Here is a 24401-nt window from a genome sequence, read left to right on the forward strand (position 1 = left end):
TTGTCAGATTTACAGTAAAATGCAAATTTGTGTGATCCTTAAACCAATATTAGTCTCAAGTAAATCAATTCGGGAAAAGTTTGAAATTTGTCAGCATTGGTGAAATTTGAAGTTCATAAGTTAGCAAACGTTCTGACATTACTTGGTGAGGAATTAAAAGGCTCCTGTTTCTCCGCAATAGATTCTCTGTACTAAAGGAAACACTTGAATTATTAGATAGTCTACTGAGAAGCTACTGAAAGGATGCGTGGTGGAAACACACACAACTCAAGTATTTTTTTTAACAATACAACTAAAATAATATTAATCAAACATCTCTATTCGAGAGAATGCAACTTGGAACAAAGAAAGGGTACTGCTGTGTGAGAGAATTAACCCTGAAGGAAAAATACGTAGCACAATCTTGATGTATTAACACATTTTAATGTAATGTGAAAAGTTTGACATAGATGAAAGCTGTGGTCCAAAATGCCAACTTTTGTTAAATACTATGCAAAGCTTTAAATTTGTTTCTTATAGCCCGAGAAATTCCCACTTTGTTCGTATTCACACAGTGTGCATCACTGTTACCATCCGAATATTAGGGCTGTCAGCCAACTTAGTTGGAATTTGTGGTGAGTAAACCTTTGCAACCAAGGTAAAAAGTCCAGAACCTTGGTTATTTTGCAGTCTGCCGTCATTTTATTCAGTGCTTGTTCTACTGCCACTGCACAGGCATGACGTGGTTTGAGTCATGAGATTGGCAAACTAACTGGCCAATTCCATAGGCTGAAACATGGAATTCCCAGACATTGTGTGGTATGGGGTAGAGTGTTGGGCCCAGAGTCTGAGTTTTTTCCCTAGGGCGGGTAAGTTTGTTTCTTGTTCTAGACCCCTCCTATACCGTTGTTCCTTGTTCTACACCCAGGGCCGGCTTTAGTGCTTGCTGTTGGTGCCAGGGCGACAATCATTTTTGGTGCCTCCACACCCTATGACCGCCTTCTCGAATTCTCTCTCTACCACCGGGCAAAGGTGCCCTCATCTCTCCAATCTTAAGTTATTGCTAAACAGTGCGCCCCTGAGGTCAGCGCCCCCTACACAGGTCAGCGCCCAGTGCGGCTGCACCATTTTCACTGCCCTGAAGCCGGCCCTGTCTACACCCTTCCCATACCAACCTTTGACCCACCTCCCTAGCCCGCCCGCCCATCATCATAACATAACCTTCAAAGGTGATGGATAATCCCTATGCTTCTGGGTTCTGCTCTACATGTCTAAACTGTGTCCCCCACACCTAGTGCGATTCATTATCTCTCCGGTCCACACGTGTGAGTGGATGTTTCAAACTTGTAGTCAGTAGTTCCCTGCGCACCCTCCCTCCAATCAGAAGATGATCTGAGAATTTCCTGAAACACTTGTGAAACGGGAATCCAAAGATGGCGAGTTTTTGAATTAACTTCTCTTGTCGCAGCGCATTAGAAAGCACAGCTTTACCGCTAATCAATGCCCTACGCTTCTCTGTAAATGAACATGTTTCAAAGTTTAGTTGCCGGGAGGAACTGCATATGTTTGGGAACTGAGCAACGCTTGCAACATATTGGACAAAAATATTTGTTAGTGCAGATGGGATTTGAAAACTAAAATAGAATGAGCCCCAGATGCTGTTTTTATTTTGCTCCGCTACTATATTTCCCTAGTCTAAAAGGCAAAGACGGTTTTGCATATCATTTTTTTGTGTCGATGCCATCTCGTTAATTATTAAAAACCGCATTTAGAGCTTTCGTCAACAATCATAAATCGCCTGTTTATTCCTATTGAGGATCTTTCACGCCATCCCACATATTATGAGAGGACCTTCTTACTGGAGAGCCCTTGAGGGATGAACCCAAGAGAAAAACCTTACTATGCTTTCGATTCAGTATGACCTAATGTTTTCCTGCCATTTCAGTTGTCCCTCTGCGCCACCTCAGCCCCGCTCCTCCACAAACACCCACCTTCGCCATGCCTCCAAAAACGACTTAGCCTGATTCTGAAAAACATTTTTGAGGAGATTACATTTCTGCATGCCCACATTTATGCCTAAAAGCTTGTTTATTTTTACATCTGCAGGATTAATGGTAACAGGAATGGAAGTACAAATTTACACCCCATATTTACACACACAAAATCCACGCATGCATGCATAAGTATACCTTTCGGCAGTATATTCTCACTGGTGGAGCTTGTCAACTTTGCCAGCTTAGTGTTAAGGTGTGAAACTGTGTGTGTGAGAGAATCCATCTTATTATAAAAAAATCACGAAAGAGTCACGCATGTTCAACGTGAGCAGGCTGGCAGACACATATGTAGAAGCTGTGCCTGATTTCTCACATAAATTCGTACTTAAAGGTTTGCCCTGTCTTCCCATTGCTGTAATCCTTTGCTTATCCTCCGCAGTTGAATGTTGCAATTCAGAATCTGGGAATAAGGACTTAAATGTCCCTCCTGGGCAGAAGTGACCATAAGCCCATGGCTACAAACAATGGAATCCTCAAGGAAACATGACTGAAGTTGTAGCCCTAATCTAGTTTTCTTGGGGCTTCCCACATTTCATGCTGTATCCTACAGTCCTCCGGTCTCACACATGGGCCATTCCCACCTCCACAGCACAGCAGAAAGGCAGGAATGTAACCTCTGTATGTGCTGAGTCTCCATTGAGTATGCATTTTCTTAAGTGGACGCCGGATCTTTTGTACTTAGATCAGCAAGAACTTCCTAAGGATCAGCAATAGCATCAAGCACAGCTTGCTGACTAGTGCACACTTCATTAAAGATTCCTGGCGCCCGCCTGGAAATGGAAAAGGAGCACGGTTGGAAGCTGCTCAGCCTGTACAGAGAGGTGAAGGAGATTAGTGGGGACTTCCTTGGGGAGCTGGCGCTGGCTGCTCTTGGGGGTGGAGTGGCAAGAGAGGTGGTTAGCTTGGGTGCTGATACAGTGGTCTTCCAGCAGGCATCTGTATAATGGAAAACTCCAGTTCTTCATCCCAACATAGGTGCTCTTAGTGATGGTCCAGATGGCTTCCTTCAGCTGCTATGTCAGCCACCATTTCTTTTCAGGGCAATACATGACTGTAACATGTGCTATGGGTCACTCAGGCAGACTTTGGAAGTATTCAGTGTTTGTTGGAAATGGCCCTTTTTGCAGGGTTATGTCTAAACGTTTTGCTTTTTCCTCCTATTTTTTCCTGACCTGTGTGTGTTGGTTTTAGGACTCTGGGCAATTCATCACTGCTGATCAGTGCTAAAGTGCATATGCTCTCTGTGTAAACTGTTTTGATTGGTGTTTCCATGATTGGCTATTTGATTTATGTGTAAGTCCCTAGTAAAACGCACTGTGAGTGCCACCAGGACGTATTAATCAAATGCTGTTGGTGGGCTGCGGCACTGGATTGTGCCACCCACGCAAACAGCCTGTAAAGTGTGTCTAAGGCCTGCCATTGCAGAGTCTGTGCGCAGCCTGGGGCTGCCATGTCGATTTGGCAAGTGCACACACTTGCAAGTCCCTAAACCTTCCCTTTCCTACATGTTATCACCCCTAAGGTAGGCCCAAGGTACCCCTGTGGGCAGGGTGCATTGTATGTGAAAGGTAGGACATGCCCTGGTGTGTATGGCATGTCCTGATAGTGAATTACAGCCGACTTCGTTTTTCACTATTGCAAGGCTACCTGTCCTCCATAGGCCAGAATGGGCAGTTGGATTATTACAACCTATAATCCTAACTGACCCAGGGAACATGGTAGAAATTCGAGTTTAGTATGCCTGAACTCAGAATAATAAAATACATCTTTAAGTTGGTTTTAACATTCTGAGTTTGAAAATACCACTTTTAGAAAGTAGGTATATTCTTGTCTGACCATCCAAACCTGCCTCTGCTAGGTTGTGTATTCCTTGTCTGTAGTTTGAGTGACCGGGGCTGGGGAATTCCAGGGGGTTGGGGAATTCCTGGAGACAGGGTGAGTCAGCACAGGGTTGAATAGAGAGATCTCCATGTAGATGGGTGGGAGGAGTTGCACCTGGGACCTGAATAGGGCTGTGCTTTCCCTCCCCAATGCTGGCTCCACCTCCTGCGGTGCTTCTGATGTCTCTGCCCTGCACTGTGAAAGGAAAGGAGGAGTCATGTCAACAGAGTGCTCCAGGACTGAACAGAACTGGTTTGGACTAGGCACAGGCCTCCCTGCCTTCAGAGAACAAAGAGAAACTTGGTAAAAATATTGGGACCCCAACCCAAGAATTTTAGATCTAGCTGGAATCAAGGAACCTGCCAAGACGAAGAGCTGGAAGAGCTGCCAAGAGGAGTACTGCCCCTTTGCTGTGTTGTTGCTTTGTTGGGTTGGCCTGCAGCTGCTGCTTCTGCCTTTGGCAGTGAAAGGACTGGACTGAGCTTTCTCTACTTGTGCTGAGTATCTCCAAGGGCCTGAACCGAGCTGGCCTCCTGTTAAGAAGTCTCAAGGACTGCAAAGACTTCACCAACCTCTGGGCACCACTCCTGGAACCCTGTTTCAGTTGCCACAGAGAAGAGGGAACCACGACCGACTCTGTCAACCGACTCCGTCGCTGGCCTTGTGTCCTGAAGGCACCACAAGCAGCAACGACTCGCCCTGCATCGCAAGCCTTGGTCTCACCGACTCCGTCACCGGGCCGCTGCCTACACCGCATCGAGAGACATCGCAACCTGCATCGCCTCGCTTCACTTCGCTGGCCTGGGCTCACCGACACGGTCGCTGCTGGCTCGACACCCATGACCGACTCGTCACGCACAGCTGTCCGGCTCGGCTAGCGCCAATTCCCGCCAACCGACTCTGTCGCTCGCATCACAACTTGCCAGCACCGCATCGAGCACCGTCTCGCCCTGCACTGTAAGCCTTGGTCTCACCGACGCCGTCCACACGATAGTCACCGAGCCGCTGCTCACACCACATCTAGGGACACCGTACCTTGCACCGCTTCCACCTTGCACCGTGACCGCAACGAACGCCACAACCGGCTCGCACACCCGTGTGAGCCGCACTAAGAAAGGTACTGTGAAAGAATCTGTCCCTCTGTAGCTGGCCCGTACCGACGCTGTCAGCGGGAATTGCGAGACTGTTGTTTTCAGCATCGTGGTAGGCTTGGACCGAGCTACCGACTCGTACGAACTGTGTTTTTCAACGTATTTTGCTACTTAAAGACATTTTGAGAAGTAACTATTTCTGAAGTACTGTATGGTGGATATTTATCGTATTTGGTCTTGTTTATATAAAAATATTGGATATTTTTCTAAAACTGGTGTGTTGTCCGTTTGTAGTGCTTATGTTGTATTACTGTTGGTTTTGTGCAAATGCTTTACACACTGCCTCTAAGATAAGCCTGACTGCTTGTGCCAAGCTACCAAGGGGGTGAGCAGGGGTTATTTTAGGAGTGTAACTCCCTTTTCCTGACTAGAGAGGTGGTTTCTGCCTGGCTTGGGTGCAAACCTTAGCCAACCAGAAATCCCATTTCTAACAGTGTTTTTCTAGTATATGACATGCACATCCATGGGATAAAGGCTTCGGGTGTTGGCATGTGATATTGCTCAGAAGTGTACTTGGAAATACCAAGTAAGGGACAGTGAGAGTGAGTGATGCTCCAGACCACACACATCTGGTTTCTGTCCGTTCCAGGTTAACGGTTCACATGTACTCACATTTCTGATTTCTCAGTATAGCACATCAGTTGTAAGCATGCTTGGATGGAGGACTTTGTGTCAGCTTACCGTGGGTTCCAGACAGTTAAGAGATGAATATCATGGGGGCATCTCGGGTAAGCTGTCTTTTGATAAACATTGTTTCCTTTTCTCAAGCACCTTGATAATCATACTTCACTTTGGGGCATGCTTATTTTATGTTAACCGCAAGAAGACACCCCTTGACTTCAGCAACCATGTCTAGAACCTCCCCTTTAAATTCATGGGAGAATAGAATGGCTACCCCTTCCATCTTGTAGAGGCCCGAGGACCAGATCTGTCTTGGGAACCACTTGGAGTGCATTCTGGGTGCATCTTTTGAGAGTAGGTGTCCCCTTTGAAAGGCCAATATCGCTGCTGGACTGTTCCAGTAATGAAAGCACAGCAGACCATTTGGGATTGTTAAGACCCTGCACATTGAAGCTAGTTCTCTTAAGGGGCTGGAATGTGAGATTGGGGGCAAAGGTTGTGAAAGCTGATGACTCCTGAGATGAGAGCTCAAAGCAGTGAGCCCTTCCAAGTAAAGGAGAGTCCCATGGTCACCTAGGCTAGGGCCCAGAGACCGTCCCGTACGGAGGAGCAAAAGAAAAAGGAGAACCCCAACAAAGTAAACCATCAGACAAGAACATACAAAGTATATGTTAAACAATCGAAAATGTCCATCAAGGCAGGGTGCATAGACGGGAACGTGAGCCAGATAATGACGGGGAGAAGCAACGATGGCCGCAGGAACAGATGATCCCCCAAGGAGAGAAACAACAGGTTATTACTCAGGTTAAAGTTTTTGATGGCCTCCCCTATTCCCGCCAGCAAGATCCCCTTCTGCCAGGGATGGTATTGGTATAGGAGAAGAAGTACAAATAGTTCATGTTGTGTCGGAACTAGTCAGTGCCCTTGGTTTGTTTCTTCAGGACTGATTGCCTTTCTTGAGCTATAGTGACAGGGTCTGGTTTCATAGTTTCAGTGGAGTGGCCAGCTCGCTGCCAGCTGGAACGTTTACGAGTCGGGTGATGTGGAGAGGTGGTGCGATGGGGGTCCTCCGGGGAATCGGTGATACCAAGAACAATGCAGGCTTCAGTTAAGGATCTAAGTTGATACAATTTACCCTTACAGCAAAAAATGATCCGGAAAGGGTGTCCCCGTGAGTATGATATGTCAGCCTCTCTAAGATGGGCAGTGACCAGGCAGAATTCCCTGCGTTTCTGGAGGGTTATAGCTGCCAGATCTTGATATAGCCCTGATGCGTGTCCTCGAAACTGAATGGATAGGCCTTCCGTACCTAACGGAGGATAAACTCTTTCAATTGAAAATCATTCAGACAGACTTTTTTTTTTTTTTTTTTGAAAACCTTTATTTCCAAATTCAGGACACAGCTATTCAGCCGACAGCCCGAAGGTTCGGCAGCATTACAAGTTAGATACAGTGATGTGTCCCCAATGCAGTTCAAAGAATAATACAAAAGGTTCAATTTTAAATAAACACAGAAAAAACTAACAACAAACCCCAGCAAGGCAAGAACATTGTGAGCCCATGGCGGAGGCCCCCAGGGGAGACCGGACCCCACTCGTCTACTAAGTACAAGACTGTGTACGGAGGAAGAAGGGGAACAGCAGAGGCCCAGAACAGTTACTAAAACCAGGCTGTGCTGGAAAGTAGGTCAGGGGGAAAGCTGTTCCTCGGGAGGTTCCAGGTCCGGGGCAAGACATATTCCCCCCCTGTATTGGTTCCACCGCCCCCAGATGGCATGCCACTTCCGGGGGCGACCTCTAGAGCAGTAGACCGTCTTCTCCCTAAACATGCTCCAATCCATGTTTTCCTTCCACGCGGTCAGTGTGGGGGGTCCCGAGGAGCCCCATAGCCGCACAATATTCAGACAGACTTAAGATATCTGCAGGCGATGCTTTTTTCTGGTCTGGGTAGGCCCATGCGAACTCCATTTTGATATCAGTTCTGTGTGGTGTGCCCAAGACATGCCGAACAGGGCCTCGACATATTCTCTTAGACCAGATCCTTTGGCCAGAGTAGGGAAAACTTTAATGTGTCGTTTCCGCCTTGAGCGATTTTCTAAATCTTAGGCGTGCACCTGAAGATCGAGGTGTTGGTCCTTCAACATGAGAACTTCTGGTTGGAGCCATTTTACTACTTCATCATAGGACGAGTCTCATTCTTCTAGGGCAGACCCCTGTATCCAACCTCCTCCAGGTCTCTGCGACTTCATGAAGCTCAACTGATCGTTCTCTTTTAACTGCTTGTAATTCATCTCGAAGTGAGGCAAAATGAGCTTTTAGAAATGATTTTGTCACTGGGTCAGTCATCCAACTTGGCTTGAGGATTCTTATCAAGCCTGTGTCTTGTCACCCATATTACTCCCTGAGGTCTTGTGAGCATATCCTTAAGGGAGCGATCTTTCTTCATCGTAGCCGAGGACATGGTGAAGAACTGACCCTGATAAGTGTATCAGTCAGGAAATGCTGACCTACTCGTCAGCAGGGGCCCAGAAGCAGAGCAGCGAATCGCAGGCTTACCCCGGGAACAAGGAGGCACATAGAAGGTGGGCAGATGGAGGTCCTCAAGGGTAGGGACTACCCTGTGTAGAGTCCTTATGGGGAAACCCTGTACAACCTGTCAGCCATAGTTGCGAAGTTGGAGGGGCACTCAGTGTCAACGTACCTTCAGGTGGCCAACAGACGAAAGGTCGCTGCCGAGGACCACAGATTCCTGTAGGAAATGTTGCCAGCACTGTAGGGGACCGCTGGATTCAGTCATTCAAACCTTCTGAGGACGGAATCCGGTGCTCTGAGGGATGCAGTCTTCAGGCGTGGGGTGGGCCTGGACAGTAGAGCCAGCAGTCTGTGCTGGGCGAGAGGTCAAGCAAATCACCCCCCGGCCAGCAGGCAAGGTCAACAGGTAGGGCCTTCGTCTATATGGGCAATGGGGATCTATGAAGAGCTGGTTTGGGCTGGGGAGGGCCTGCAAGCACCAAAGGCGAACGTCCCTTAAGCATCTTGAGGTGCACAGTAAAGCGGGACCCCCAACACGTTAGCTAGATCCAAAATGGCGTGCAGAAGTCACTGTATATAGGTGGGCAATTGTTGCACAGTTAGTTGCTCTGAGTCTGCGCCTGAATGCAGGGGGCCCCACCGAGGGTCTTATGGCTGCAGATGTGGAGCAGTAGCCTTCTGTATTCCATGCTGGCAGACCTGGGGAGAATGTCTGGGACAGGCCATCTGGCCTACGCACCGCTTGATCCTGCCACGTGGCCGAGCAACACAGCCCAAACCTCAGTGAACCTTACTTCCCCCTCCTCTAGCCCACAGGGGCTCTCCGCATTGTTAGTCCTGGAGGAAGTGAGGAGGGGAACTCAGAAGGGCAACGGCCCTAGCCCAGACTGGAAAGCAGTGTCCAGGCCTACTGAGCCACCCATGCCATGCTAGCCTCCGGGCCTGTCCGAATACCACTGCCCCCACAGCACCAGGGCACCACCACAAACAATGCGGTAGTGGATGGCCGCTAGGCAGTCGCACTAGGGGCTGTGTCGCGGAGCAGCCTCTGTCGCACATCACGGAAGACCTTACAGGAAGTTGCTGAGCCACCCTCTATCAGCCACCTCGGGCAGCCACCATAGCACTACGAGGCACCACTGTGCATTCCACCAGCCTCTCCTCCGCTGCACTGGGCTGAGCGGTCGGTCTACGAAATCGGATAGATTCGGGTGATCTTTGATCCCGGAGGTCGAGGGAGGCGAGAAAAAACACCCCAGGAAGGGCATTCCGTCCATCAATTGTGTGTCTTTTGCTTTCTCGCCCTAAGTTCGCCGGGTATTCCCAGACGTGGGTCCCGGGCTCACTGTGCCACTGGAATCAAGCTATCCTGGCTGAAGAGGGGTGAAACCCCGAAACCGGTCCTAGGATGCTTGTTTCAGTCCAAGGAGAACCTGGCTTGGCAGTTCGGGCTGGACTGTTCCCATGAGGCACAGGGTCAAGACTGATTAGCATAAGGCCAGGTCTAAACTGGGGTGGCATGGTGAGCAAAAGAATGATCGATTTAACCCAGATCTCTTGACTGGGGGTGAATGTTTTGATTTGTTCTGCATTCCGTCCATCAATTGTGTGTCTTTTGCTCTTTATGAAGCTACAGAAGTAGGCGGGGACGGAGAAATTAGAAGACACGTCTTGGTCACACCCCATGCGACATATTTTATGCAGTCAAAGTCTGGCAGTGGAAACAGTTATTCCACTGGTCGAATGGGTAAAGCCGTTTACAACCATATATGCTGCGAAATACAAGGCTGAGTGTTCCAATATGCATATGGGCCTGGCCAGTAATTTGGCATTATGTGAGGTTCCATTAGAGCCGAGTTTAGACAAGGTCAAAAGCGCCCTTAAAGGAGGCAGGAAAAGGAAATCTCCAGGGTCAGATGACTTAACCTTGGATATGTGTTAGGCACCATTGGTCACAAATCTTTTAAAAGCCAAGGCAAAGTATGCCCCATCCTCGTAGCGCCAGTTCGTGATAGCCCCATTTTCAAAAAAGGCAACAAGATGGAGCCAGGCTGTTACAGGCCTATTTTTCTGCTAGACTCCACCTTTAAGGTGATCGGTAGAATCTTACTAACAAGGTTAGAGACTTGGGTTGAAGAGAATAAAGATATATTTGACACACAGTATGGTTTTCGGAAGGGATTGGCCATATAGAGCAATGTTTGAATTAGCATCTTTTAATTAGTAAGTAAACTCAGGAACGGGTGCACTGTACATGGCAGTTATGGATTTGTCATGCACTCTTTATAGTGTCATGGGGACCATGGCAGGTGTAAGATACGGAAGTAAGTGGGAGTTATTTAATGTGGAAAAAGGGTGTAGGCCGGATGCATCTTAGCTCTGTTCTTATTTTCTTAGTATTTAATAATATTTGGGAATATATGGTGGATAAAGCATGTGATTTGCCGCAAGCTGGGTCTCGACCTCTGCCGGTTTTGCAGATGATGCAGTCTTGATGCCGTGTACGGGCAATGCCCTTCAGTCATTACTTGATCACTTTTTGCAGTTTTTGGAGGACTTTGGGCAGAGTCTGAATCAAGGAAAGTGCTTTAGAGTGGTCACAGGGGATGCCAATAAGACCGCTTTGCACTCCCTTAAAAGAAAAAAGGTGGTTACTACTGATGCCTCGTCTTATTTGTTCCTCTTATTTAATCGTCACAATAATTGGAGGCAAGGAGTATGTCAGTTGAAAGAAACATTGAAGCTGATTTTAGATTTACTACAAAGTTAGGTTCAAAACCGTTGGATCTGATATCCTCCATATACAATTGTAAATTTGTGACGGGGGCTTCCTATGAGGCAGGAGTACGGGGATGGGCTGATGTGAAGATTCTTAAGCCAGTAGAAAATAAATACTTGCAGTGGATGCTGGCAGCCCCCCCACCCAACCCCACAGCTGCGCTCATTTTATTTGCCATGAAGAACTAGGCATCCCTTTTATTGAGGATAGGATCCATCTTGCACCCTTTCTCTTGTGATGAACAACATGGAGTAAGCCAGCAGCTTCTTTGAATATAAAGATTATCCAGGATTGCCTGGCCCTAGGTGGGGTGGGTAAAATACCCTTGCTAAATTATATTAGGAAAATGTTTGATAAGATGGGCAAGAGTCATTTTTGCTTAGATCCTGAATATATTGGTGGTATGAGTAAAAGGGAACTGAAAATGAATTTCCTCAATTTGGTCACGAGGGAGAAAGATAAATATTTTAAAAGCCAGCGTATCTGCCTATACCCTTTTACTCAACCGGTGTATCTGCTCATACCCTTTTACTCATGCAGTCAGGTAACTAACCTTATTTTACAATGGTTACCAATTCAGATCACAGGTTTTTATTAACAAGGTTCCATCTGAATATTGTACAACGTTTATTTGCCTTCACTGATTCGGATGAAACGGGGCTGTCTTTTCCGCACTTGTCCCAGTAATAATTTCTTGTAACAAGGCCCTTTACATTTGTTTCTTTTGTGGCTTTTATACTATACCTAGAAGAGAGATGATCATTCCTGTCATTAACCCCTTGAGTGCCCCGCCCTTTCCACGCCCTGTGCCGGGCGTTTCATTAGCGGGCCGGGCTCATGACGAGATAGTCTCGTCATGGGTACAGCGCAACCGCGGCCCATGACGAGACCATCTCGTCATGGGCACTCAAGGGGTTAAACACTTACGCTTTGTGCGATGCAGACCCGCATTGGTATACCTTTAGCATTTACATTCAGAAGCAATGTTACTCCATAGCCAGCTCTGTTGTGCAGGTTAGGAAGATCAGAACATGTTGTAATGGGGGATAGGCATTTCTCCTTTTTTTTATCATGTGTATTTCAATTTTTTATTTTTAGCAAAATGTAGGGAGTACATGCTGTGCATATATACATATATATAATATAATATTTGATTGATATTCATATCTCTCTTAGCTTTGGTTAATAATTATTGCCATCTTTATTGACGTTGAACCGGTTGCTTCTTCAGTTGCTGGTACTGTATTGTCGAGCTGGGCCATGAGCCAGCGTGAAGCGCCACAACAGTAAATTGTTGATGTTTAATGTTTAGGAATAATTGTCTAATTATGTATTGTATTATGTTTTATTGATTTGCCTGTGTTGGTTTTCTTTTCTTTTATTGTAATAGCTCATTGTATTTTTACGGCTTTATTGAAACCGAATAAAGTATTTTGAATGAATGAACTCAACAAACTTTTCAAGACTGATTTACAAAAAACTAAAATAAAATAATGTTATCAAAAGGGAATTTTGTAGAGGAACTGAATAAGCCATCTAAAACATTAAATTAATTTCCGTGCAACCCACATCAGTTCATATGTTCTGTTAGTTTTGAAGGTTAGTTTGGTGAATCATTTGTTTCATGCTTGATTGTTGATTTGAAGAAAGAAAACTGGTTGACTGGGTGCAGAGGAATGATCTCGCTGTTTGTATGCCATGCTAATAGAAGACGGTAGTGTAAAGAGAACTGACATTTTCACAGCATGTTTTCAGTAATGTTCAAGTTGTTGCCCTGATAAGCATCCTGTAAGAGATGTGCATTATTTAGTTCCTTGAACCATGGTAAATGCTTCATCATTGAGTAGCTGGAGAAACTTTGGACTGTAAAGTATGTTATCATCTGAGTGACATATGTTTAAATGAAAGAATAGAATCATTAAAATCCTCATAGCCAACCTTTGAGGTTTCCCAGTATGGGTTCCCCAGAATGGCACACAATGTAATTTGAGCCCCAACAGACATCTTGAGCCTGCTTCAGTTTCTGCATCACTTGTTTATTGCATACTTAGTGCTGCCTTAAATGTTTGATGCAAACACATCCTGCAGCTGCTGTCTTCTGTACAGTTGAGAATTTACTTGATGATGAACAAAGTTAAGACCTCCAATCCTGCGCACTTTCAAGGCATCCATGCCCCTGCGTACACACCACATCGCAGTCTTATTAAAAGAAGTGACGAGCTTGTTCATTCCTTTGTCCATAGATTTTAAAATAAGAAAAAAAAAAAAATCTGGTTTCAGGCTTACTTTGATAGTAATATGGGTGTCTTATAATTGCGAATCAGTTTGCATATTGTCTCATGTCAGAAACAGATTAGTAAATCTAGTTGGATGTAACCAGATCACTAGTGACCATCGGGCCGTTCTTCTCATTCTTACAGTTTTGACAAAGACATTCCTTATGGCAAGAGACACCCTAAGATAATGTTCACACCGAATTTAGACGTTATCTGTATCCTCTGATTCGTGTGTTCTAGTGATTAAAATGGTTTGCCAACCCAGCCATAGGCAGTGAGCATACTTTGTATCTAGAACCCGGGACCAAATGTGCAGTCCAATACATCCTAAGGTGGCCATGGAGGAACCAAGGAGATAATGATACTTTGTTGGGGCAGATTAAAATAGGGCCACTTTGTCTTTCTGAACCACACTTTTGCTGCACACAGAGAGCACTTAGGATTAGAGGGGCACGACGGCATTAGGCCCTACATAAATGGGGATGTTTTAATGGCTGGTTCTGAAATGTGTTAGAAACAACTGAACAATGTTTCCTTAAAGTTGATAATTTCTTTCAATTACATTTTATCAGTTTCTATAGACATAAACATCTAATAACATTGTTGCTCATTACATAATAGAAAAATAATACCCTCCCCCTCCACCTATCCCCCTGATGGTTTGGTGCAGAGTATTATATACAATCACATTTAGAAAAGCACTTCAACTTTTGTTATGACGTGCTAACAAAATATACCATAACATCACTTCAGCCGATCCACGTAATAGCTAGATAATCTGAGTCATACCAGTATCTGAACTATCTCCGACCAGTATTCAGTCCAAGGACGCCATGTATGGCCCGTTCCTTCACAGTTGGGATCACATGGGATGTCCAGTTCTAGGACAATCTTTGCTTTGCTTGCAGGAATATATTGGTAGCTATTCAGCAGTCTGAGTTAATTAGACGTGTCAATTACTTGGATGTCACATTTAATAAGCTTGTGGTAGGAGTCAGACCTTATGGAATATCTTAACAGCACTTTCACATAATTTATGAGTTTCTTCCAAAAAGACTTAAAAAGGGATACAATGGGGGTAGTGAGGAGTCCAATTGGTAGTATGAAAAATAAATGAACCACAAAGATACATTGTTTATCTGATATTCCCATATTTAGTTTCTCACACAAAACAATCAGTTGAGTTACATTATGTCAAACATCAAATTACTAGCACAAATAAACATACAGAGGCACTAGTTTGGCCTACAAATTATCACAGTTAAAGGCTCAAAAAAGCCAAGAAAATATTGTAGCGCTGAAGTAGCCAACAAGTGTTTTGTGGAATCCTGTCTCTGCTTCTTCAGGGCTAAGAACAAAAGCAAAGAAGGTAAGACACAAAAATCAAAGCCACAAAGGTAGAGTGGCAGTATAGAGGAAAGTTGATTTGTACTCTATTAGGTACATTATCATCTGTGAGTTAAGTATTCAGTGTGAAAAAATAACTGTTAACCACCATTTTGTGTTTCAGTTAAAACAAGTAAGCATTTACTCTGCTGTAAATTGCTACAGTAGGCCAGAAAAGTATATTAGAGAATAAATAGACAATTAAAAAGTCCCAATAGCATAAGATCCCAAGATGGGTAACATATAAAGCAAGAAGAAAGAAAATAGGCTCATACTTACCAAAGCCACAACTGTGATTAAATAAAGCACAAGAAACACGATCCAAAGGTTCTAAGGCCCTGCAGAGTAACGGCGTTCAATCTGGTGTGATGCAAGTGAACCCCAATCCTAAAAACATAACTAGTTGCCATAAAATATATCCTCATCGCATTAATTACAGTTCAACCATCACATTATAGAAGATAACACCTGTGACCCAGTGGGTAAACAGCAATGATCAAAATACCATTTCATTGGACCAAACCATTCTCCTACCTGCATTCATTTCTGAATAGTAACTCCAGTTCTAGGACAGCCATTAAGAACTGCCATTAAGAACTACCATTGCGGTGTCCCACCACTCGAAATGCAACAATACTTCCCTTGAGCTGCCCTGATAGAAGTGTAAGTCCCTGCATACTCAATCATTGTTCAATCCATAAATCGCAAACTATCCTTGGTCCACAACTCATGCCATACCGATTTATCAAAGCCATGCAGGTATAACCGCATGATCAGAAAGACCGATGCAAAGGAAAGGCAATTTGATAGCATAGCTAAAACGAAGATAGACACAAGAGGAAAACAGGAAGTGAACGAGAAGTAACATCCTGTGTTGTGCAACCGTTATCAGGCGAGGAGCAACATAGGTACATAAACTTACACTTTAAAAGACGTTTCACCTCAGCAAATAGCTATGCAGGACCAGAAAGGTAAAAAACAAAGCTAGCTAAATATCTAGCAACAGTCTATCTGAAAGAAACACGTTAGTTAGATTCCTCACCTTAGAATATCCCCAGGCGTCAGACTGGATCCGGAAGATTTTTCGTCAGCAATACCCCTTGCGCGTCGCTAGGCGTCGTCTGCGGCTCCGCGTCCGTCGTCGGCGTCGTGCGCCGGAATGACGTCGTCGGAGTACATGGACGCCGCCGTCGCGCGCCGACGTCAGTTCTTCTTTTTTCCGCGCCAGTAAGTCAATTTTTGACTAACTTTTTTGACTCTTTTTGGTCAATTCTCGACTCTGGTGCCGGTAGGATGCCTGGTTTCAAGGCCTGCGACGACTGTCATCGACTGATGTCGGTGACCGATCATCACCGCCGGTGCCTGTACTGCTTGGGCCTCGACCACGACGCGGCGTCATGCTCCGACTGTATGGCCCTGACCTCGAAAGCTAGGCGGGAGTGGTCCCGCAAGCTTCTCGAGCTTCGCCACTCGGCTCCGCGTCGCTCTCGATCCCGGTCCAGGAGGAAGTCCAAGGATCGGTCGCGGAGCCGCACTCGACATCGTCACTTGTCTGGCTCGAAGTCTTCGGGTAAGTCGAGGCACTCCAAGAAGTCCAAGAAGCGACACCGCTCTTCGGACTCCCCTCGCCGGTCGCACGACTCGGCCGAGGGTCCGGGTGGTTCCACCCCCGCGGCTCCGCAGGAGCCGCAGGTGCCGCGCAAGTCCCCATACCCGACGGTCCCTGGGACTGATGCGACGCCGGCGGAGGTCAGTGCCTTCCTCTCGGCCATGAGGAACCTGGCCCTGCCGTCGACGCCCGCTGGCGCGCCTTCGGGCCCCGCGGACTCGACTGGGCGACCTCGCATGCCGGCGGTTCCGGCCCCGGCGCCGTTGGAGGCTCCGGCCCCGACGCCGCAGGTCCCCGAGGGGCCCGAGCCTGGGCCCCCGCCGACGCCGGTCGACCTCGTTACGCCTCCTCCGCCGGCGCCGACACCGATGCCACCCCCGACGCCGGCTCCGGTCGACGTCGATCCCCGGTTCAGCCCATGTTCGGTCCTGACGCCGATGCGGCGCCGCCCGACGCCGCATCCGACGCCGCTAGAGACACATATTGTCTATCGACCGGCTCCGATCCTTCCTCCTGTTTACCAGGAATCGGATGACGGGGGTGACTGGGAGGGGTCTGAGGACCCTATGGCCTTTCAGAGCCAACTTGCTCAGGACTGGGCAGATGAACTGTCGGAGGCCAGTGGGTTGGATACCTCACCAGACACTGGATTCATCTCTCCTCCGACTGTGGCTTCGGAGGAGGGTGCAGCCTTTTCTGTGGTGCTGCGCAAGGCGTCCGAAGCCCTTGGGCTAGAGCTGCCTGCCGTGGCTGTGAGGACTAACTTCCTCACTGAGGTGCTTCAGTCTGCCGCATGCTCCACTGAGCCTCTGCTGCCATTCAATGAGGCCCTCACTGACGTTCTGCAGGGCACCTGGTCCAAGCCCTCCACAGTCCCTCCTGTGGACAGGAACGTTGCCAGGCGCCACCGCCCTGCTCCGGGCGACCCCAGTTTTCTGTCCCAACACCCCACCCCCGAGAGTCTGGTTATCCAGGCCTCTATCTCCCAATCCTCCTTCCCGTCCGCTCCTCCGGACCGGGAATCCAAGAGACTGGAACAGTTTGGCAAGAAGCTGTTCTCTTCCCTTAGTTTGGGCCTGCGGTCTTTGAACACTGCTAGTCTCTTGGACCGTTATTCCCACTCTCTGTGGGATACGGTGGAGGACATGCTGCCCCTGTGTCCGGAGGAGGCCCGAACACGACTTACCCAGGCTCTGGCCGATGGGAGGGATGCCGCGCGACATGCTATACATTGTGGGCTTGACACCACGGACTCGCTGGGTAGGGCCATTTCTACCACAGTGGCGCTTAGACGTCATGCCTGGCTGCGGTCCACGTCATTTTCGGGCGATGTCCAGAGCACTCTCATGGACATGCCGTTTGATGGCACTCGCCTGTTTGGCGAGAAAGCGGACAGTGCGCTGAACCGCTTTAAGGACTCCCGGGCTACGGCCAAGTCCTTGGGCCTCTCGGCCCCGCGGTCGCAATCTTCCGCCTTTCGCCCCTTTCGTGGCCAAGGAAGGGGTGCCTCCTCATGTGCGCCTAGCCACCAGCCGCAGAACCAACCTGCGCGCGGTCGTGGTTTCCGCCGAGGCGGTTCTGGAGGACGACGAGGTCAGCCCACATCCACCCCGGCAGCATCCGCCTCAAAGCCTTCCTAGTCCAAGCTTTCAGGCCCATTCCACGCCAGTGGGCGGCAGAGTTCGCCATCACCTGCTCCACTGGCGGTCCATCACATCGGACAGGTGGGTGCTGCAAATCGTCCGAAGGGGCTACTCCCTCCCCTTCGAGACGACCCCTCCAGCCATGCCACCGCAGCACCACCGTATCTCGGGGGATCATTTGAATCTTCTCCACGAGGAAGTTTCGGCCCTCTTGGCCAAGGGGGCCGTCGAGCGCGTTCCGAGTCCAGAAGTAGGTCGTGGTTGTTATTCCCACTACTTTCTGGTTCCCAAGAAGGGCAAAGGGGGCCTACGCCCTATCTTGGACCTCCGGAACGTCAATGCCTTCCTCCGGAAGGAAAGGTTCAAGATGTTGACTTTGGCTCAGGTTCTAGCTGCCCTAGACCCCGGAGACTGGATGGTAGCGTTGGACTTGCAGGACGCATATTTCCACATCCCCGTCCTGCCGGCCCACCGGCGTTACCTGCGGTTCACGGTGGGCCAAGAGCACTTTCAGTTTACCGTGCTCCCCTTCGGCCTCACCAGTGCCCTTCGGGTGTTCACGAAAGTGATGGCGGTGGTCGCAGCTCATCTGCGCAGATCAGGGGTTCCAGTCTTCCCCTATCTCGACGACTGGTTGTTGAAGGCGGGCTCACCCCAGGCAGTCGTCTCCCACCTCCAGACTACGGCGGATCTCCTGCATTTGCTGGGGTTTTCCATCAACGTGCCGAAGTCACACCTGAGTCCCTCTCAGAAGCTCCTTTTCATCGGAGCGGTTCTCGATTCGGCGCAGTTCCGGGTCTATCCACCGGAACAGCGGGTCCGGGATATACAGGCCCTGCTTCCCATCTTTCAGCCTCTATCCTGGGTTTCGGTCAGGCTAGTGTTGCGGCTTCTGGGGCTGATGGCCTCCTGCATCCTACTAGTGCATCACGCCAGGCGGCGCATGCGGGCTCTGCAGTGGGACCTGAAGTTTCAGTGGGCCCAGCATCACGGCAACCTGTCCGACCATGTCTTGATCTCGGAGGACACTGCACAGCAGTTGCAGTGGTGGCTCACGGACCGCGATTGGGTCATGGGCAGAAGCTTCTCCCTTCCCCAACCGGAGCATGTCGTAGTGACGGATGCGTCCCTCCTGGGATGGGGTGGCCATATGGGAGAGGCGGAGATCAGAGGCCTCTGGTCTCCGGCGGAGTCTCGTCTCCACATCAACCTGTTGGAGTTGAGAGCGATCCGACTTGCACTGAAAGCCTTCTTTCCCTCTGTCCGGGGAAGTGTCGTGCAGGTGTTCACGGACAACACCACCGCCATGTGGTATTGCAACAAACAGGGCGGGGTGGGGTCGTGGACCCTTTGTCAGGAGGCCCTGCGCCTCTGGACGTGGCTGGAACACCAGGGCGTCACCCTAGTGGTTCAACATCTGGCGGGCTCTCTGAACGCCAGAGCAGACGAACTCAGCCGCCGGTGCATGATGGATCACGAATGGCGTCTGAACTCCAAAGTGGCGCAAGGTCTCTTTCAGCACTGGGGAGAGCCTTGGTTAGATCTATTCGCCACCGAAGAGAACGCGCAATGTCAGCAGTTCTGCGTGTTGGAATTTCCAAGGCGGCCCTCGCTCGGCGACGCTTTTCGTCACGAGTGGAGTTGCGGTCTGTTGTACGCCTTTCCGCCTATACCACTTCTGCCCAGAGTGCTGAAGAAGATCAGGCACGACCGGGCCCGAGTCATCTTGGTGGCTCCGGATTGGGCACGAAGGTACTGGTATCCCGAGCTACTCAGTATGTTGACCGATCCTCCGATACGTCTGCCCCTTCGGGAGGATCTTCTGTCGCAGCAGCAGGGGACGGTCCTCCACCCGAACCTGTCCAGCCTCCACCTCCATGCGTGGAGATTGAGCGGCGACAGTTGATGCCATTTGACTTGCCTCCTGAAGTCTGTGATATATTTCTGGCAGCCAGGCGTCCCTCCACAAAGACGTTATACGCCTGCCGGTGGAACAAATTTGTGGCATGGTGCACAGCAAAGGCTGTGGATCCCCTTTCCGCCCCTCTTTCTGAGGTTCTCCTCTTTCTTCTTTCTTTGGCCCGGCAGGGCTCTGCCCTGGGCACCCTGAAAGGTTATCTTGCTGCCATCTCTGCCTTCTTGCGGCTTCCTGATCAGCCTTCTCTTTTCAAGTCCCCTGTGGTTACACGCTTTCTCAAAGGCATTACTCACACGTTCCCTCCTGTCCCTTTTGTAATGCCTCAGTGGGACTTGAATCTTGTTCTCACTTTTCTAATGTGTGCTCCCTTTGAGCCTCTTCATAATTGTCCTCTTCGTCTGCTGACGCTTAAGACTGCTTTTCTGGTAGCCATCACCTCGGCTAGACGGGTGAGTGAGCTCCAGGCTTTATCTTCAAAGCCTCCTTTTCTATCTGTTCATCCGGACAAGGTTGTCCTTCGGCCTCGTCCCTCCTTTCTTCCGAAAGTGGTGACTCCATTTCATCTTGGGCAGTCTGTCACCTTGTCCACCTTCTTTCCGCCTCCGCATCCTTCCAAAGAGGAAGAGAGGCTCCACCGTCTGGACCCAAAACGTGCGCTCTCCTTTTATTTGGACCGCACAAAGCAGTTCCGGGTGGACGACCAACTTTTCGTTGGATACGTGGGTGCTAAGAAGGGGAAAACTGTGCACAAACGGACCATCTCTCGGTGGGTCGTTTTGTGCATCAAAATTTGTTACTCCTTGGCAAAAAAGGACCCTCCTGTTGGGCTGCGCGCCCATTCTACTCGGGCCACAGTGGCTACTACTGCTTTGGGACGGGGTGTCCCTTTGCAGGACATTTGTCAGGCGGCAACGTGGGCTTCGCTACACACGTTTGCCAGGCATTACTGCCTTGACAGCCAAGTCCGGAGGGATGGCTTCTTTGGCCGTTCTGTCCTCCAGGACTTTCTGGTGTGATCTTGGTTCGCAGACCCACCACCGGGGATGGTATTGCTTGGGTATCTATTCTAAGGTGAGGAATCTAACTAACGTGTTTCTTTCAGATGAACAAGTTACTTACCTTCGGTAACGATGTATCTGTAAGAAACATTAGTTAGTTAGATTCCTCACCGACCCACCCATCCTCCCCGTTCTGCGAACTGACATCTAGGGTTAAGGTTATCCTTTTCAGGCCCCTAGATTTTATTTTTGGCACCAGTGTCGGTCTTTGCATGGCTCTGCGTTCCTGGCGTGGAAGGCTATGTACAACAACTGACGTCAGCGCGCGAGGGCGGCGTCTAAGTACTCCGACGTCATTCCGGCGCACAACGCCGACGACGGACGCGGAGCCGCAGACGACGCCTAGCGACGCGCAAGGGGTATTGCTGACGAAAAATCTTCCGGATCCAGTCTGACGCCTGGGGATATTCTAAGGTGAGGAATCTAACTAACTAATGTTTCTTACAGATACATCGTTACCGAAGGTAAGTAACTTGTTCGACTGAATTAAATGTACATTAGCCCCATACCGTACCACGTCCAGTGAAGCAGCTCGTTTCTGCATAAACCTACTCCTCAGACAAGCCAAAGTAACAGACACTAGAAGATCTGCTATATAATCCTAACATCCTCCAATTATTGCAGCCGGCTGAGAAAGCAGCCCGGTATTTGTCCACGTAACTTCGAAATAGACCAATCTACATGGCACATTCAGGAAAACTCGGACTGGAAAAGACACACAGTATGGAGCAACAAGTCCCGCATTAAAAAGTCATGACATAAAGCGGATCCTTCACCAGAGGGCAGCAAAAGAAAAACATCACGCAATCCATAGTTAAAAGTCAGACGACAATCTATCTTCATAGGTTATATAGTCCAAAATATAACAAAATAATCATACAGCGCATAATACAGACACAAAATTTTGACGGTGTAAAATATACAATAAACCCGTCTAAGTAAATGTATTGTCTAAGAAACCAACAAATCAAAAACGCTACTTTAAAAGCAAATCGTATTAAGTGGAAATCGAACCATCACATGGCCCCGTTCATGATTGATGTATAGCTAGCCACTGTGCTATAGGAGCTCCCTTCCCACGGTCACATTGTAAAAGGGTAAACCAAAATTAAAAAGAACTAAAACACAGTAATCCTACAGCGACTAATACAGACATAAACCCATGCAGGTACAAAATACACTATAAAGCCGTCTGAGTAAATATATTGTCCATGAAACGGACAAATCAGAAATGCTACTTTAAAGGCAAATCATATTGAGTGTGAATCAAACCCCACATAGCACCACACAACAACGGTGTATGCCAAGCCGTTGTGCTAAACCAGCTCCATTCCCATATTGTAAAAAGATTAACCAAATTAAAAAGAACCAAAGTATAAAATCAAAAGATGCCAAAGTATAATCACATTTAATTACACCAGTTTCAGTCACATAATCACTTTAAAAGCAGAACAGGTCAGAATCTAAAAGCAAAAGATAAACTCAAAAGCAAGTCATCTGATGACACAATTAATAAATGATGCCCTGGTATCAGCAACTCCAAAGCATGACATCAAAACCAAATCATACGGAGTGGAAATCGTACCATCATTTCGCCCCATCCATCAGCGTTATATACCGAGCCACAACACTCCACCAGCTCCGTTCTCATAATCACATCGAAAGAGTAAAACAAAATCAAAGTGTCACAGGATCAAAACAGAAATTATCACCAAGTTATAGTATAGTGCTACACCAGTCTCATTCTCATAATCGCAAAGAAAGCAAAATATAGGATCAATAACCAGAGGTGAACATCAGAAAAAATCTTCAAATAACACACTGATAGGTGAGGGGTCACATTCAATCATGCAAAACCAAAGGGCAGAAATCAAGGAAGGCTCTTAAGAGATGAAGTCGTTCTACTACTCGCACTCCGCGAAATCCTTGGGAGTCATCATAGGCAAACACTTGAACATGCAGGCGCAAATCAATATTGCCACCTAGGGAGCTAATCATCAAATGAGCATACGAAGGAAACTTAAGCCCTTCCTCCCACAGAACGACTTAAAAATGGCGGTACAAGCCCTAGTGCTACCAAGATTGGAACATGGAAGCAACACCCTATGCGGTCTTCCCAAAATCAAGCTTGTCCCTCTGAGGGCTTCACTTAACGCTGCGGCCAGACTGGTCTCAGGAACAAAAAGAAATAAACACATTTCTCCAACCTTGAAAGCTTTGAACTGCCTACCCTACGAGGCTAGAATACACATAAAGATCGCCTGCATGACCCACAAAGCCCTGCATAGCAATACCCCCAGCTACTTAGCACGAAAGCTTGAGCCTTCAGGAGGATGCAGACTATTGCGTAGTGCGTGTTCATTTCCACTGAAACCACAATCCTTCCACAAAAAGAGAACTGATTGCAGAGCATTCTCAGGGATCGCGCCGAAGATTTGGAACTCCCTACCTCCAGTGGTTCGCGGAATCACTTCCTTTACCTCCTTCAAAAAAGAAGTAAAACTGCTCCTAATGAACAGATTCACATCCTAAGACTTTAATTCTGTGTTGACTACCAGTCTCCTATGCTACCCTTATACTACTGTCTACCTCTTTTGTACTGAATGACGAACATCGAATGTATGTATACTACCTCAACCACCTGTAGATTGTACAGCGCTCGGATTCCCTTGTGGATCATTCCTTAATAACTACTAGTCTCCTATGCCACCCATATACTCCATTACTGAATGGCGCAACAACTGTATATTGTAAAGCGCTCTGATAACCCCGTGGGTCATGTTTGCGCTATATAAAACTTTATAAATAAATAAATAAACTGAGGTTTCAATTATAAACAGCAAAATGGTGATCAATGGGAGTCCTCTGATACCACCACAGATAATACAATACAGCATAGTATGCATCCTGTAGTGAAAATATAACTAAATTGGCATTGCTTTCGAGGTTAGTATATGGTAAATACAATATGGTGAAAATCAATTGATAAAAACAGTTCTTCTTTAGATTAGAATTATAATTGCTAGAAACCTGCCTGTACAGCAAGTAGTGACAAAAATATATATATATAAATATATACAAAGTATTAGAATCCTGTCGTGCCTGGGATCCCCCAAGGAAACAGGTATGGACCACAGCATGTTCTTCGTAGTTTTTAAGTGCAGTTTATTGCATTTAGGTTACCAGCATCTCTGGCATATCAGCATTACGCGTTTCGACAGTGAAACACTGTCTTGATCACATGACATGCATACGGCCAATCTGTGCTTAAATACTGGTGAACAAACAGTGAGAAAAGACTTGTCTTGCCATTGTTTTAAAATACCAAGGTACAAACAATATTAATTCATCATATTGATAATACAAATATTAACATTCGTATTTAAACAATGTGCAAAATCGCAGTTTACAATAAATAAATAAATATGTAAACAATGTGAAGTGCAAGTGCCAAAAACAATCTCTTAATAAATCACCAATTATTTAAGACCGCATAACTGTTGATAAATTATACA

At 47.5% G+C, this 24401-nt stretch overlaps 1 protein-coding gene across 1 annotated transcript in view; it reads left to right on the forward strand.

The window, feature by feature from the left end:
- MAD1L1 (mitotic arrest deficient 1 like 1) overlaps positions 1-24401 on the forward strand; it is a 2477345-nt gene that overhangs the window by 1325408 nt on the left and 1127536 nt on the right. The window lies entirely within an intron of this gene.

Source organism: Triturus cristatus, chromosome 10, assembly GCF_964204655.1.
Source record: "Triturus cristatus chromosome 10, aTriCri1.1, whole genome shotgun sequence".
NCBI classification, from domain to species: domain Eukaryota; kingdom Metazoa; phylum Chordata; class Amphibia; order Caudata; family Salamandridae; genus Triturus; species Triturus cristatus.